The 12,610-nt window shown below is 43.4% G+C and overlaps 1 long non-coding RNA gene across 2 annotated transcripts in view; it reads right to left on the reverse strand.

The window, feature by feature from the left end:
• The window catches only part of LOC129653312 (uncharacterized), a 184,797-nt gene that overhangs the window by 125,974 nt on the left and 46,213 nt on the right, over window positions 1-12,610 (reverse strand). The gene's annotated exons all lie outside the window — the stretch shown is intronic.

The raw sequence follows: 12,610 nt of genomic DNA on the forward strand, positions 1-12,610 counted from the left end.
TTCTTCCCATCTCTTTGATTCCTGCTTCTCATTTTCCTTCCCACAGTCCTCTCTTTATCAGCCTCAAAAGAGCACTCTTTCCCTAGGTTCCATCCTTACTCCACAACTCTCATGGTTTCAACCACCATCCCTGTCCTGATGGCTCCCTAATCAGGATTCTGAGCCCAGATCTGCTCCACAAACTCTGTTCTATCTGGTATATTGGCTATTTCCACTCAGATGCCTAACAGAGATTTTGCTGTTGTTTAGTCGCTAAGTCGCTGACTCTTTGCAACTCCATGGGCTATAACCCACCAGGCTCCTCTGTCTGTGGGATTTTCCAGGCAAGAATACTGGAGTGGGTTGCCACTTCCTTCTCCAGGAAATCCTCCTGACCCGAGGATTGAACCTGTGTCTCCTGCATTGCAGGTGGATTCGTTACCACTGAGCCACTTGGGAAGCCAACAGAGACTTTGATGCAGGTCTAAGACAGAATTCACCACTTCATCTCTGCCATTTTTACCTCACATTCTTTAACTTTCCCTGTATTTTGTAACTCAGTGTTTCTCTAAATTTAACATTTATTTTTATATCCTGGCATATATGTCACTTTTTCGAGAAGGTTTTCCAACTACTTTACCTAAAACAGCAATCCTATGCCACCTTCCATGAAATGCCAGCCCCTTATCTTACTTTTTTTCATAGACTGTATTGCTACCTAGACATTGTTTATTATATATGTTTGGTTTACTCTCACTCTAGCCCATCTCCTTAAAGGCTCTACAAAGGCAGGGAGCTGGTCTCATTCACTGAAGCATCTCCAGTGCCTAGAAAAACATCCAGCACATAGTAAATATGTGTTGAGAAAATGAATGAACATCCCCTGGGGTGCCTTGAAAACGCAGATGCATGGGCCCAGCTTCACCTCTTAAATCAGCATCTCTAGGTGTGGTGTCTGGGCTTCCAAGTGGCAAAGTGGTAAAGAACCCACCTGCCAATGCAGGAGACATAAGAGTCACAGGTTCAATCTCTGGGTCAGGAAGATCCCCTGGAGGAGGGCATGGCAACCCACTCCAGTATTTTTACCTCAAGAATCCCACGGACAAAGGAGCCTGGCAGGCTACAGTCTATAGGGTCGTGTAAAGTTGGACATGACTGAAGCAACTTAGCATGCACACACGGAGGCATGGTGTCCAGAAATTAGCATTTTACAGAGTTCTCTAAGTTAGTTCTTAAAGACCAATTTCCTAATAAGATAAATGTCACTACCACTGGCCCATGAACCTGTACAGCCTCCCTAACTTCCTAACCTTCCTCTTACCTTGCAGATCTGTTGTAAGCATGCCCTTTTCCCCCTTCTCCTTGTCATCTTGTCCCATCTAATCCATGTTTTTGACATCACTTAGATGCATATCTGCTGCTTTGTATTTGTCAATATCACTACCTTCACACTTTGCCAGTTACCTAGGAATCAAATACCTAATTGATATCTCAACTTCCAGTCTTGACCTAATACAATCCATTTTTCCATCCTTCCCTGAGATTGAACTTTCCGAAATGCAAACATCACAACAGTACTCCCCTCTTAACAACCTTTGATCCATTCCTCATTGCCTTTGAAATTAAGCTCAAATTCATTACTGTGTTCCAGCTACTACATTTCTCCAGTGCCAGCCTTCTTGAGCAAACCTTATCCTCTCTACTGCAATTAAGCCAGACAACGTGCACAACCCCATGCTAACCATCTCCCCTCCTAGTCTTGCCGGTCTTTAGCTGCTGCTCCTCTGTCAGAATGTGCTTCTCTCTGGTTTTCTCCCTAGACAAACCCCAAGTACTCTCATCCTCATCAAGTTTAGGTCCTCACTCAGAACCAAGCATACAGCTGAGTCAGAGGGGGTCCTTCCACTAAACTCTAGGCATCCCCAGAACCTACAAGCAGGGGTGTGCTGGAGCCAACTTGCTTAAGCTTGAGAGGGTCAATTGGGTGCATCTCTTCCCACTTCTACATTTACATTGGTTGTTTGTAACTGGCCATGGTGGGAGCACATGCTGTATGTCAGGATTCTGGGGGGAGAGTTCATTATTATTAAACATTGGCTGGCATACCATTGCCTACTGGGAAACACATCTAACACCCAGTATACATTCAGCTTTATCAATGTTTGTTGGATGAGAGAAAGAATGTGTGAGCGAATAAGTTTCAAGAGTCCAAGTTTTCTTGAAATTTCCAACTTTATGTTTCTTGTACAATACTTTTCCCACATATTTTCTCTTTCATACAAAAAAAAAAAAAAGGTCTTAAATAGCTATCATGCTTTACCTTAGTCTTCTACTTTTCACACCAAAGTTCCTTGATCTGAAGCCATGCTTCAGGGCACTCACCATACTGGTGATGTCCCTAGAAAAGTAATGGTGTATGAGGGTTCTTTTTCAAAACCTGTGGCTCCCAGATGCAACACAACGCTCTCGGAATGGTCTGACCAGTCCTGGCCACAATGCCACCATCACTTCCAGTAACTGGTGTGTTGTGTTTCACCACAGAAGCCTAAGATGTAAGCTGTAAGCTCTCCCACACACATGTGCATAAACCTGTACAAAAAAGATCTTCACGACCCAGATAACCACGATGGTGTGATCACTGACCTACAGCCAGACATCCTGGAATGTGAAGTCAAGTGGGCCTTAGCAAGTATCACTACGAACAAAGCCAGTGGAGGTGATGGAATTCCAGTTGAGCTATTCCAAATCCTGAAAGATGATGCTGTGAAAGTGCTGCCAGCAAATTTGGAAAACTCAGCCGTGGCCACAGGACTGGAAAAGGTCAGTTTTCATTCCAATCCCAAGAAAGGCAATGCCAAAGAATGCTCAAACTACCACACAACTGCACTCATCTCACGTGCTAGTAAAAGTAATGCTCAAAATTCTCCAAGCCAGGCTTCAGCAATATGTGAACCGCGAACTCCCTGATGTTCAAGCCGGTTTTAGAAAAGGCAGAGGAACCAGAGATCTAATTGCCAACATCCGCTGGATCATGGAAAAAGCAAGAGCGTTCCAGAAAAACATCTATTTCTGCTTTACTGACTATGCCAAAGCCTTTGACTGTGTGGATCACAATAAACTGTGGGAAATTCTGAAAGAGATGGGAATATCAGAACACCTGATCTGCCTCTTGAGAAATTTGTATGCAGGTCAGGAAGCAACAGTTAGAACTGGACATGGAACAACAGACTGGTTCCAAATAGGAAAAGGAGATCGTCAAGGCTGTATATTGTCACTCTGTTTATTTAACTTACGTGCAGAGTACATCATGAGAAACGCTAGACTGGAAGAAACACAAGCTGGAATCAAGATTTCCGGGAGAAATATCAATAACCTCAGATATGCAGATGATACCACCCTTATAGCAGAAAGTGAAGAGGAACTCAAAAGCCTCTTGATGAAAGTGAAAGTGGAGAGTGAAAAAGTTGGCTTAAAGTTCAATATTCAGAAAACGAAGATCATGGCATCCAGTCCCATCACTTCATGGGAAATAGATGGGGAAACAGTGGAAACAGTGTCAGACTTTATTTTTCTGGGCTCCAAAATCACTGCAGATGGTGACTGCAGCCATGAAATTAAAAGACGCTTACTCCTTGGAAGGAAAGTGATGACCAACCTAGATAGCATATTAAAAAGCAGAGACATTACTTTGCCAACAAAGGTCCGTCTAGTCAAGGCTATGGTTTTTCCTGTGGTCATGTATGGATGTGAGACTTGGACTGTGAAGAAGGCTGAGCGCCGAAGAATTGATGCTTTTGAACTGTGGTGTTGGAGAAGACTCTTGAGAGTCCCTTGGACTGCAAGGAGATCCAACCAGTCCATTCTGAAGGAGATCAGCCCTGGGCTTTCTTTGGAAGAAATGATGCTAAAGCTGAAACTCCAGTACTTTGGCCACCTCATGTGAAGAGTTGACTCATTGGAAAAGACTGATGCTGCGAGGGATTGGGGGCAGGAGGAGAAGGGGACGACAGAGGATGAGATGGCTGGATGGCATCACTGACTCGATGGACGTGAGTCTGAGTGAATTCCAGGAGTTGGTGATGGACAGGGAGGCCTGGCGTGCTGCGATTCATGGGGTCGCAAAGAGTCGGACACAACTGAGCAACTGATCTGATCATTCATGTGGGATATTGAGACAAGTGCCAGTTTTCACATATCCTTAATAATTTTTGTCCATTTTTTTCCAGTCTCAATACTCCAACATATTGAAATGTTATTTAATCTTGATTCTGTCATCTCTCAATGTTTTGTTTTTTCTTCTTTGACATCTGGGTTCTGAATTATGCATCAGAGATTCTTCAGGAAGCAAGAGAAGAGGAACCACAGGAAGGAAAGAAGCCAATATGTATTGGGGAATGCCTTCTATGCATAAGGTATTAAGCAAGATATTTTGATATATTTTGCCTCCTTTAATCCTAGTAACAACCTGCAAGGAAAATGTTGACAGTACCATTTTAACAGGTGGGAACTTTCTGGTGCTTCAGGGAATTAAAGAATTTCTCCAAAACCAAGTGGGCCTGGAATTGTAACCCACATCTGTCTGAGTCTTAAGTATATGTTCTTGTACACCCTTTGCTTCCCATAAAACTAACATTAGTGTGCATAGAATTCTTGCATAGTTACTTCCTCTTGGGATGCTTACAACTTGATTTCTATTTCCCTACTCTCTTTGGAGCATATTAAAAAGCAGAGACATTACTTTGCCAGCAAAGGCCCATCTAGTCAAAGCTATGGTTTTTCCAGTAGTCATGTATGGATGTTAGAGTTGGACCATAAAGAAGGCTGAGCATTAAAGAATTGATGCTTTTGAACTGTGCTGTTGGAGAAGACCCTTGAGAGTCCCTTCGGCTATAAGGAGATCAAATCAGTCAATTCTAAAGAAAATCAGTCCTGAATATTCATTGGAAGGACTGATGCTGAAGCTGAAGCTCCAATACTTTGGCCACCTGATGCAAAAAGCTGACTCATTAGAAAAGACTCTTGACTCATTAGAAAAGACTGGGAAAGACTGAAGGCAGGAGGAGAAGGGGCGACAGAGGCTGAGATGGTTGGATGGCATCACTGACTCAATGGACATGAGTTTGAGCAAAATCCAAGAGATAGTGAAGGACAGGGAAGCCTGGAGTGCTGCAGTCCACAGGGTCGCAAAGAGTCGGACATGACTGGGCAACTGAACGATAACATCAGCTCTCTTTGGAAGACTTATTTCTTCAGCTAAATTTAGATAATCTCCTTGGAGTGACCAAAGAATGGCCAACACTGTCTGACCATGAGGTTTAATGCCACCCAGGTGGACCACTGCTGCATATAGCCATGAAAGTGCTAACAAAATCAACACTCTCTTTGGGGCATGCGTTGGACACTCATGTGCCAGGCTCTGTGAACCTTGCTAGTCAACTGATCTTGAGTAACATTCACAACCAGCCTATGAGAGAGAAATGACTATTTTTCCTATTTTCCAAGTGTATTAACTAAAACTTCAAGAGGTCGATTCACCCACCCAGGTCACAACTAAGAACAGGCAGAACTGGGACTTGACTCCAGCGTGCTTGACTTCTGCATCCATATTTTCCTCCAAGACCTTCAAGGATCTTCTTCACCCAAAAAAGAACAAAAGCTCAGGCCATTGCACAGGTCACTTGGAAAATTCCTGGCCTTTTCTATAAGATCTTTGGATGTTCTTATGTATTTGCAGTTTGGTAACATTCAGATCCATGCCCAAATTTCACTTATTGTTTAAATCTATTATAACAAGCAAAATAAGCAAAGGCCGAAGAGAAAAAGGGAAAGGATTTGTGTCTGTTCATTCCAGAGCTGCAGTTTTTTTCCCTCCCAATGTTGCCATTCTGGGGCTATGAGAGTCTAGTTCCCTCCAACATGTGCATATCTGATGATGTCAAAACGGTCAATCACCCAGGCTCACAAGGCTGCCTGGCTTCTGTGTCAGCATTCCACATCATGTCAGTGCTCGAATAGCCAACAGGTTCCTGACAGGTCTATTTGCCTCGGACGGATGTATAGTCCCCATCCACTCCTAAGAAAATGGTATCATTTTTCCTTCACTTGTTCTCTCGTACGTTCTCTCTCTTGCCCTGGACAAGTCCTGCCCAAACATTGTCACTCACCGCAGTGTATCGTGAGCTGTCATGCATGGTGAAGCATCATGCTTCTGGGGGCTCCAGCTGCTAACAAGAGCCTGAGATGTTAAGAAGCAACCCTTCTGAAGCCAGAATAGCCAAGCAGAGAGAAATACTGCTAAGCCTAGGTGTTTGGTCCAGACCAGCTCCTTTAACTCCAAATCATTCCATCCTTATCTCACCTATCAGAACAGATGCACATAATTGGGCCCAGGTGTGATTTTGGTACCTGTTCTTTTTACTCTACTGCAGAGCCTGTGACCTGTTCACACTGCCTGAACTCATGTCCCTCCCACCTTCCCTTGCTTCCAAAGACCGTTCCAATTAGTGGACCTTCCAGTGGGTTAGCCTGCTATCCTAGGCTGACCTTCCATAATCCAGCCTCTCTAACTAAAAGATCACAGTTTCAATGTATTAAGGTAGCTACTGGCTGGCTTCTTGGTCACCTGAATGAGTTGTGCTTCTTGATTTCCAGTCTCGTGGGGAAGAGTCTGATTTACTGACCAACTCAGTACAAGGAAGGTGTCCTACACAATCACTATTAACTAGATTCCCAGCCAGGACATCTGAATCAAAACTCGATGTCCCTGAAGACGCTACAAGCCCTGCTGGAGGACCCACAGTCCAGCCAGCTTTGGGTGACTCTGCCTCTATTAGAACAAGCTAGGTATATGTGTTCTGCTGCTGCTAAGTCGCTTCAGTCGTGTCCGACTCTGTGCAACCCCAGAGACAGCAGCCCACTAGGCTCCCCCATCCCTGGGATTCTCCAGGCAAGAACACTGGAGAGGGTTGCCATTTCCTTTTCCAATGCATGAAAGTGAAAAGTGAAAGTGAAATCGCTCAGTCAGACTCTTAATGACCCCATGGACTGCAGCCTACCAGGCTCCTCCATCCATGGGATTTTCCAGGCAAGAGTACTGCAATGGGTTGCCATTGCCTTCTCCAAAATGTGTTCTAGAGCCAAGGAAACAGGTTTGAGAGGATACAACACTCATTCTTGATCACATCTCTTTCCCCCCCGCAAAAAAGATGGGTAGTCATAAACACCCATCCTTCCAGAACCATGACACCATGCTTACCTTGACTCACTGACAAAAACAATCCAACTTATTCCCCATCCCAAGACCACCCTTAGTTCCAGACCCTGATTCTCTGTTCTTGAGGAAGGGAACCAAACCCACTGCATGTCCCAGGTTTGAAGGAAATTCCTTAAGAAAGATTAATCTGCATTTCCATTGCTCACCATCCCCAGGAATGATGAAATAGGATTTAGAAAAATATCCTCATTTAGGGGCTTTCGGTTGCCAGGACAATTGGGCCATTCATCTCTCCACAGTTGAGTTCATTTATAAAAAATGCAATCCAATTTCTACTCAATTCAGCAAAATTCATTGAGCATCTAGGTACCTGGTTCTGTGCTAGATCTTGAGGATGTAAAAATAGGTAAGAGGACTCTTTCACTCAAGAAGTTTATAGTAGGAAGATCCAATCTTTTTACATAATCATATTATCTATGCAAGAAGTGTGTATAAAGTTGAGACACAGAAGTGTTATAAAGAAGGAAGCATTGGTTCTGTAAGTGTGGGGGCTGTCAGGGAAGATCTTAACAGGAGGTTCTACACCACAAGGACTGGGAACATATTTGTGTGCTGCCTGTTACAACCTGTGGAGTGAACACAGATTATCTCTACTACCTCCTGAAACCCTACTAAAAATGGTAATACAGGGATTTTTTTAAAGGGAATAAATCTTTAGGGACAAAGAGAATAAGAACACCAAACATATAATTTTGAAGTGGAAAGCAGATGGGGCATTTGATAACAGACTCAACAGAGCTGAGAAGGCTGAAATCTTAGCTGGCAGTGTAAGTAACTGTACTGTAGAACCCACGAAAGTTATGTCTCCAACAAAGAAGGTGATGGAAGAGGTGACAGAGGAAAGGTTGAAGGCTGCTTTAAGAAGCAGTAAGACCCCCAGATACCTTCCACCACCACCCTTTCCCATTGGCAGGAGACTGGAGAGGGTGGGCTGGAGGGATGCTGGTTCAGAGACACAAGGCATAGCTAAAGGCAGAGGGGCTGTCCTGAAGGCAGAAGCATTCAAGGGAAGTATGCACGCAGAACTGGGAGAGCCTTCTACTCAATATAACCAGGACATCAGCAGCAGGCTCCTCCCCTCCAAGAAAAGAATGAAAGAGTGTTCTGTTTATTCTGAAAACAAAAACCAAAAAACTGACTAGTCTGAGAGACAAGACTAAAAATGTTCCACAGTGGAACAACTCAGCCAGGTCACCCAACAGTGAAGCTGTTTCTGGTCAATAAACCCCACTTAAAAGCTGGCTTAAAACTCAACATTCAAAAAACTAAGATCATGGCATCTGGTCCCATCACTTCATGGCAAATAGATGGGGAAACAAAGAAAACAGTGACAGACTTTATTTTCTTGGGCTTCAAAATCACTGTGGATGGTGACTTCAGCCATAAAATTAAAAGATGCTTGCTCCTTGGGAGAAAAACTATGACAAACCTAGACAGGATATTAAAAAGCAGAGACATTACTTTGCCAGCAAAGGCCCATCTAGTCAAAGCTATGGTTTTTCCAGCAGTCGTGTATGGATGTGAGAGTTGGACCATAAAGAAGGCTGAGCGCCAAAGAATTGATGCTTTCCAACTGTGGTGTTGGAAAAGACTCTTGAGAATCCCTTGGACTGCAAGGAAATCAAACCAGTCAATCCTAAAGGAAATCAACCCTGAATATTCCCTGGAAGGACTGAAGCTGAAGCCCCAGTACTTTGGCCACCTGATTTGAAGAACTGACTCATTAGAGAAGACCCTGATGCTGGGAAATATTGAAGGCAGGAGGAGAAGGGGAGGACAGAGGATAAGATGGTTGGATAGCATCAGCAATTCAGTGGACATGAGTATGAGCAAGCTCTGGTGAAGAACAGGGAAGCCGGGCATGCTGCAGTCTGTGGGATCACAAAGAGTTAGACATGACTGAGCAACTGAACAACAAGAAAAAAAAAGCATGAAGACTCAAAAACATTGGGAAGATAAGTTGAAGAAATCTCCATGAGAACAGAACAAAAATATAAAAAGATACAAGATAAAAAGAATGAAATTAGAGAAATAGCACAGACATACTCAGGAATTCCAAAAAGAGAAAATGGCAAAAACAGCAGTTATCAAATAAATTCAAGAACATTTCTCAGATCTGAAGGACATTAACGTCTGTATTATAAAAGTACCCCATTGTCCAGCACAAAGGAAGAACACAGACTCACCCGAAAGCACATCATTGTAAAACGTCAGAACACCAGGGATAGAAGACAGTGGATGTTTTTAGGAAGCCATATACAAAGAATCAAGAACTGGAATGGCATAAGACTTGCCTCATTTTCTTCTTTGTGTTTACCAATAATCCACTCGCAACAGCACTGGAAGCTAGAAAACATGAAGCAATGACTTCAAAACACTGAAGGAAAATCACTTCCAGCCCAGAATTCTATACACAGCCAAACTGTAGAGCAAATGTGAGAGAAGAACAAACACATTTCCAGGCAGGTATGTTTTTCAAAATATTAACCTCCTCCATACATGGTTTCTTGGAGAAGGCAATGGCACCCCAGTCCAGTACTCTTGCCTGGAAAATCCCATGGATGGAGGAGCCTGGTGGGCTGCAGTCCATGGGGTCGCTGAGGGTCGGACACGACTGAATGATTTTACTTTCCCTTTTCACTTTCATGCATTGGAAAAGGAAATGGCAACCCACTCCAGTATTCTTGCCTGGAGAATCCCAGGGGTGGGGGAGCCTGGTGGGCTGCCATCTGTGGGGTTGCACAGAGTCAGACACGACTGAAGCGACTTGGAAGCAGCAGCAGCAGCATTCATGGTTTCTTAGGAAGCTACTTCAGGAAATGGTCTGGCAAAGAGAAGGAGTAATTCAAGACAAGACAGCGCCTTTTCTGGTGGTCCAGTGGTTGAGAGGCCACCTTTCAACACAGGTGGTGCAGGTGCCACGCCTGGTGGGGGAATTAAGACACCCACAAGCCACAGGGAAACTAGGCTGGCAAACGTGAACTAGAGAAGCCCTAGACAAGCCCACGTGCCGGGGCTCTGCAAAAAGGGAAGCCCGTGTGGCAAGGAAGATGCAGCTCAGAATAAATAAATGAAGTTACATCTTTAAAAATAAAAACTGAAGACAGGACGACATGGGATCCATGAAACAAGGAACTCAGCACAGGAGAGAGGGAAAAAAACATTTCTTGGATGAAGAGGAAAAGGAATAAGGAAACAGCCACTCATCAGTCCTAAAGTATAGGTAGTAAAAGTTGGGGAAGAAACAGATCCAAGATGAACCTGATGAAATAGTTGATTGTGTGAATATATTAAGGAGAAATTTACATCTATGGAAGAACATCTAGCTAGGAATTAGTGGTAGGTGAACAGAAAACTAGGTGAATGAAGGAACAAGACAATTATTAACTCCAGGGAAAATTAAAAGTTGTACAAGAAAGGAAATGCAATCATGCTTTCCTACACGGGCATGCTGTGAATATAGTCATAATTATGTAAACACTGACTACTGATCTAACTAAAAATGATGATATAAGTCTATTGGGAGGCCAAGGAGAGGAAAACTGTGGAGGTGGGTGAGGGAGGTGCTAAAGGGAGCTAAATCTTCATTTTTCAGAGTTAGAATTCAATAGGTAATTCCTAACATTGGAAATCAAGAGGTTGGGAGCAGAAATGTGTTATTTAGCAATATGAAAGTAAATACCTAAAGAGTAACCACTAATGGTTACCTTGGAGAAGCAGGAATGAAGGATGGAGAAGGGGGAGGTCAGAAAACTGCTGTTTTTTATAATCATGTTTGTAACTATTTGACTTTAGAATATGGATAACTTAGATGACTCTTTTAAGAAAAAATACAAGTGAGTATGGCAGAAGTGAAGTGAAGTGAAGTAGCTCAGTCGTGTCTGACTCTTTGCGACCCCATGGACTTTAGCCTCCCGGGCTCCTCCGTCCATGGGATTTTCCAGGCAAGAATACTGGAGTGGGGTGCCATTGCCTTCTCCAGGGGAACTTCCCCACCCAGGGATCAAACCTGGGTCTCCCGCATTGTAGGCAGATGCTTTACCATCTGAGCCACCAGGGAAACCAACACAATATTGTAAAGCAATTGTCTTCCAATTAAAAAAAGAGTGTCAGTGAGAGTTCTCTGGGTGGAGAGGAGGAAGCCATATTCAAGGTTGAGGAAATCCTACATAAAATACACAGATACGTGATGCAGTGTGATGTACTGAGAATTGCCCTGAAATGCAGAAGGGACTTAGGAGGTGGGACAGGGAAGCAGAATCCAGGCCGTGAAGGGCCTTATCTGCCATGAATCCAGACAGAGTGCTTCCCAGGGGGCTGGAGGAAACATGGCATTAGACTGATGAACTGCGGATAATGGAAGAGCTGCCAGGGTCACAAAACAAACAGATGTGAGTCTGATTTCCAGAAAGGGGAGTTTGACGCCACAGAATAATGGCTCATTGGTTAAATTCTATAATGGACTTTCAAATAGACGGTTTTTGGAAAGAAAAGAATAACAATAAGAAATCAACATGAGTTCAAGAGGAAGTCATGCCAGAATGATCTTTCACCTTTATCCAGCCTGGTTATGAGATTGAGAGACCAACAAAAAGCCATGCACACAGGGACTCTTAATTTCAATTAAATATTAATATTGATCTTGTTGCTGTCCCTGTGGAGAAGGCCTGTGGGCCAGGTGACAGTACAGTGGGGTCACTATTTAACTGCCTGATTAATTACACGCAAGAGTGTATATCATTTGCTTAAGAATTCAGAATAATCAAGGCCAGTGCAAAGACACAGAGGAGACCTGTGTCAAAACTGTGAGTAGTTATCTTTGTCCTAAACATTTCTTGTCCCAAATCAATGTTTTCAACTATGGATTGGATGGGGGCTTTTTTTTTTTTAATCAAGTTCTTACATGTTATAACCTGAGAAGGTAGATTAATAGTTGAGAGTGGAAGGAGCAGTCTCCTAAATGATCTTGAGATGTTTGAAAAATGGACTGAATTTACAATCTAAGCTTAATAGGAACAAGGTGTATTTATTCACATTACCTGCCCAGTTTGACTTGTAGCCACAAGTTTCTTAGACTCTGGGCAAAGATAACAACTTCCCATTTTGACATGGGTCCCCTCTGTATCTTTGCAAACTGGCCTTGCTTCTGCTATTTGAAATGTCCCTCCCCTCCCCTTCCCACTTCTATGCTTATTCAACACAAACTCAACCGTCAGATTTGGATGGAGTCCTCTATACATTTCTTTCTTACTACAACTTATTTTTATTTTATGGGTCACCCCCACCCCACGCAACATGCAGGATCTTAGTTCCCTGGCCAGGAATCAAACCTGCACCCCCCGCAGTGGAAGTGAGGAG

Source organism: Bubalus kerabau, chromosome 5, assembly GCF_029407905.1.
Source record: "Bubalus kerabau isolate K-KA32 ecotype Philippines breed swamp buffalo chromosome 5, PCC_UOA_SB_1v2, whole genome shotgun sequence".
NCBI classification, from domain to species: domain Eukaryota; kingdom Metazoa; phylum Chordata; class Mammalia; order Artiodactyla; family Bovidae; genus Bubalus; species Bubalus kerabau.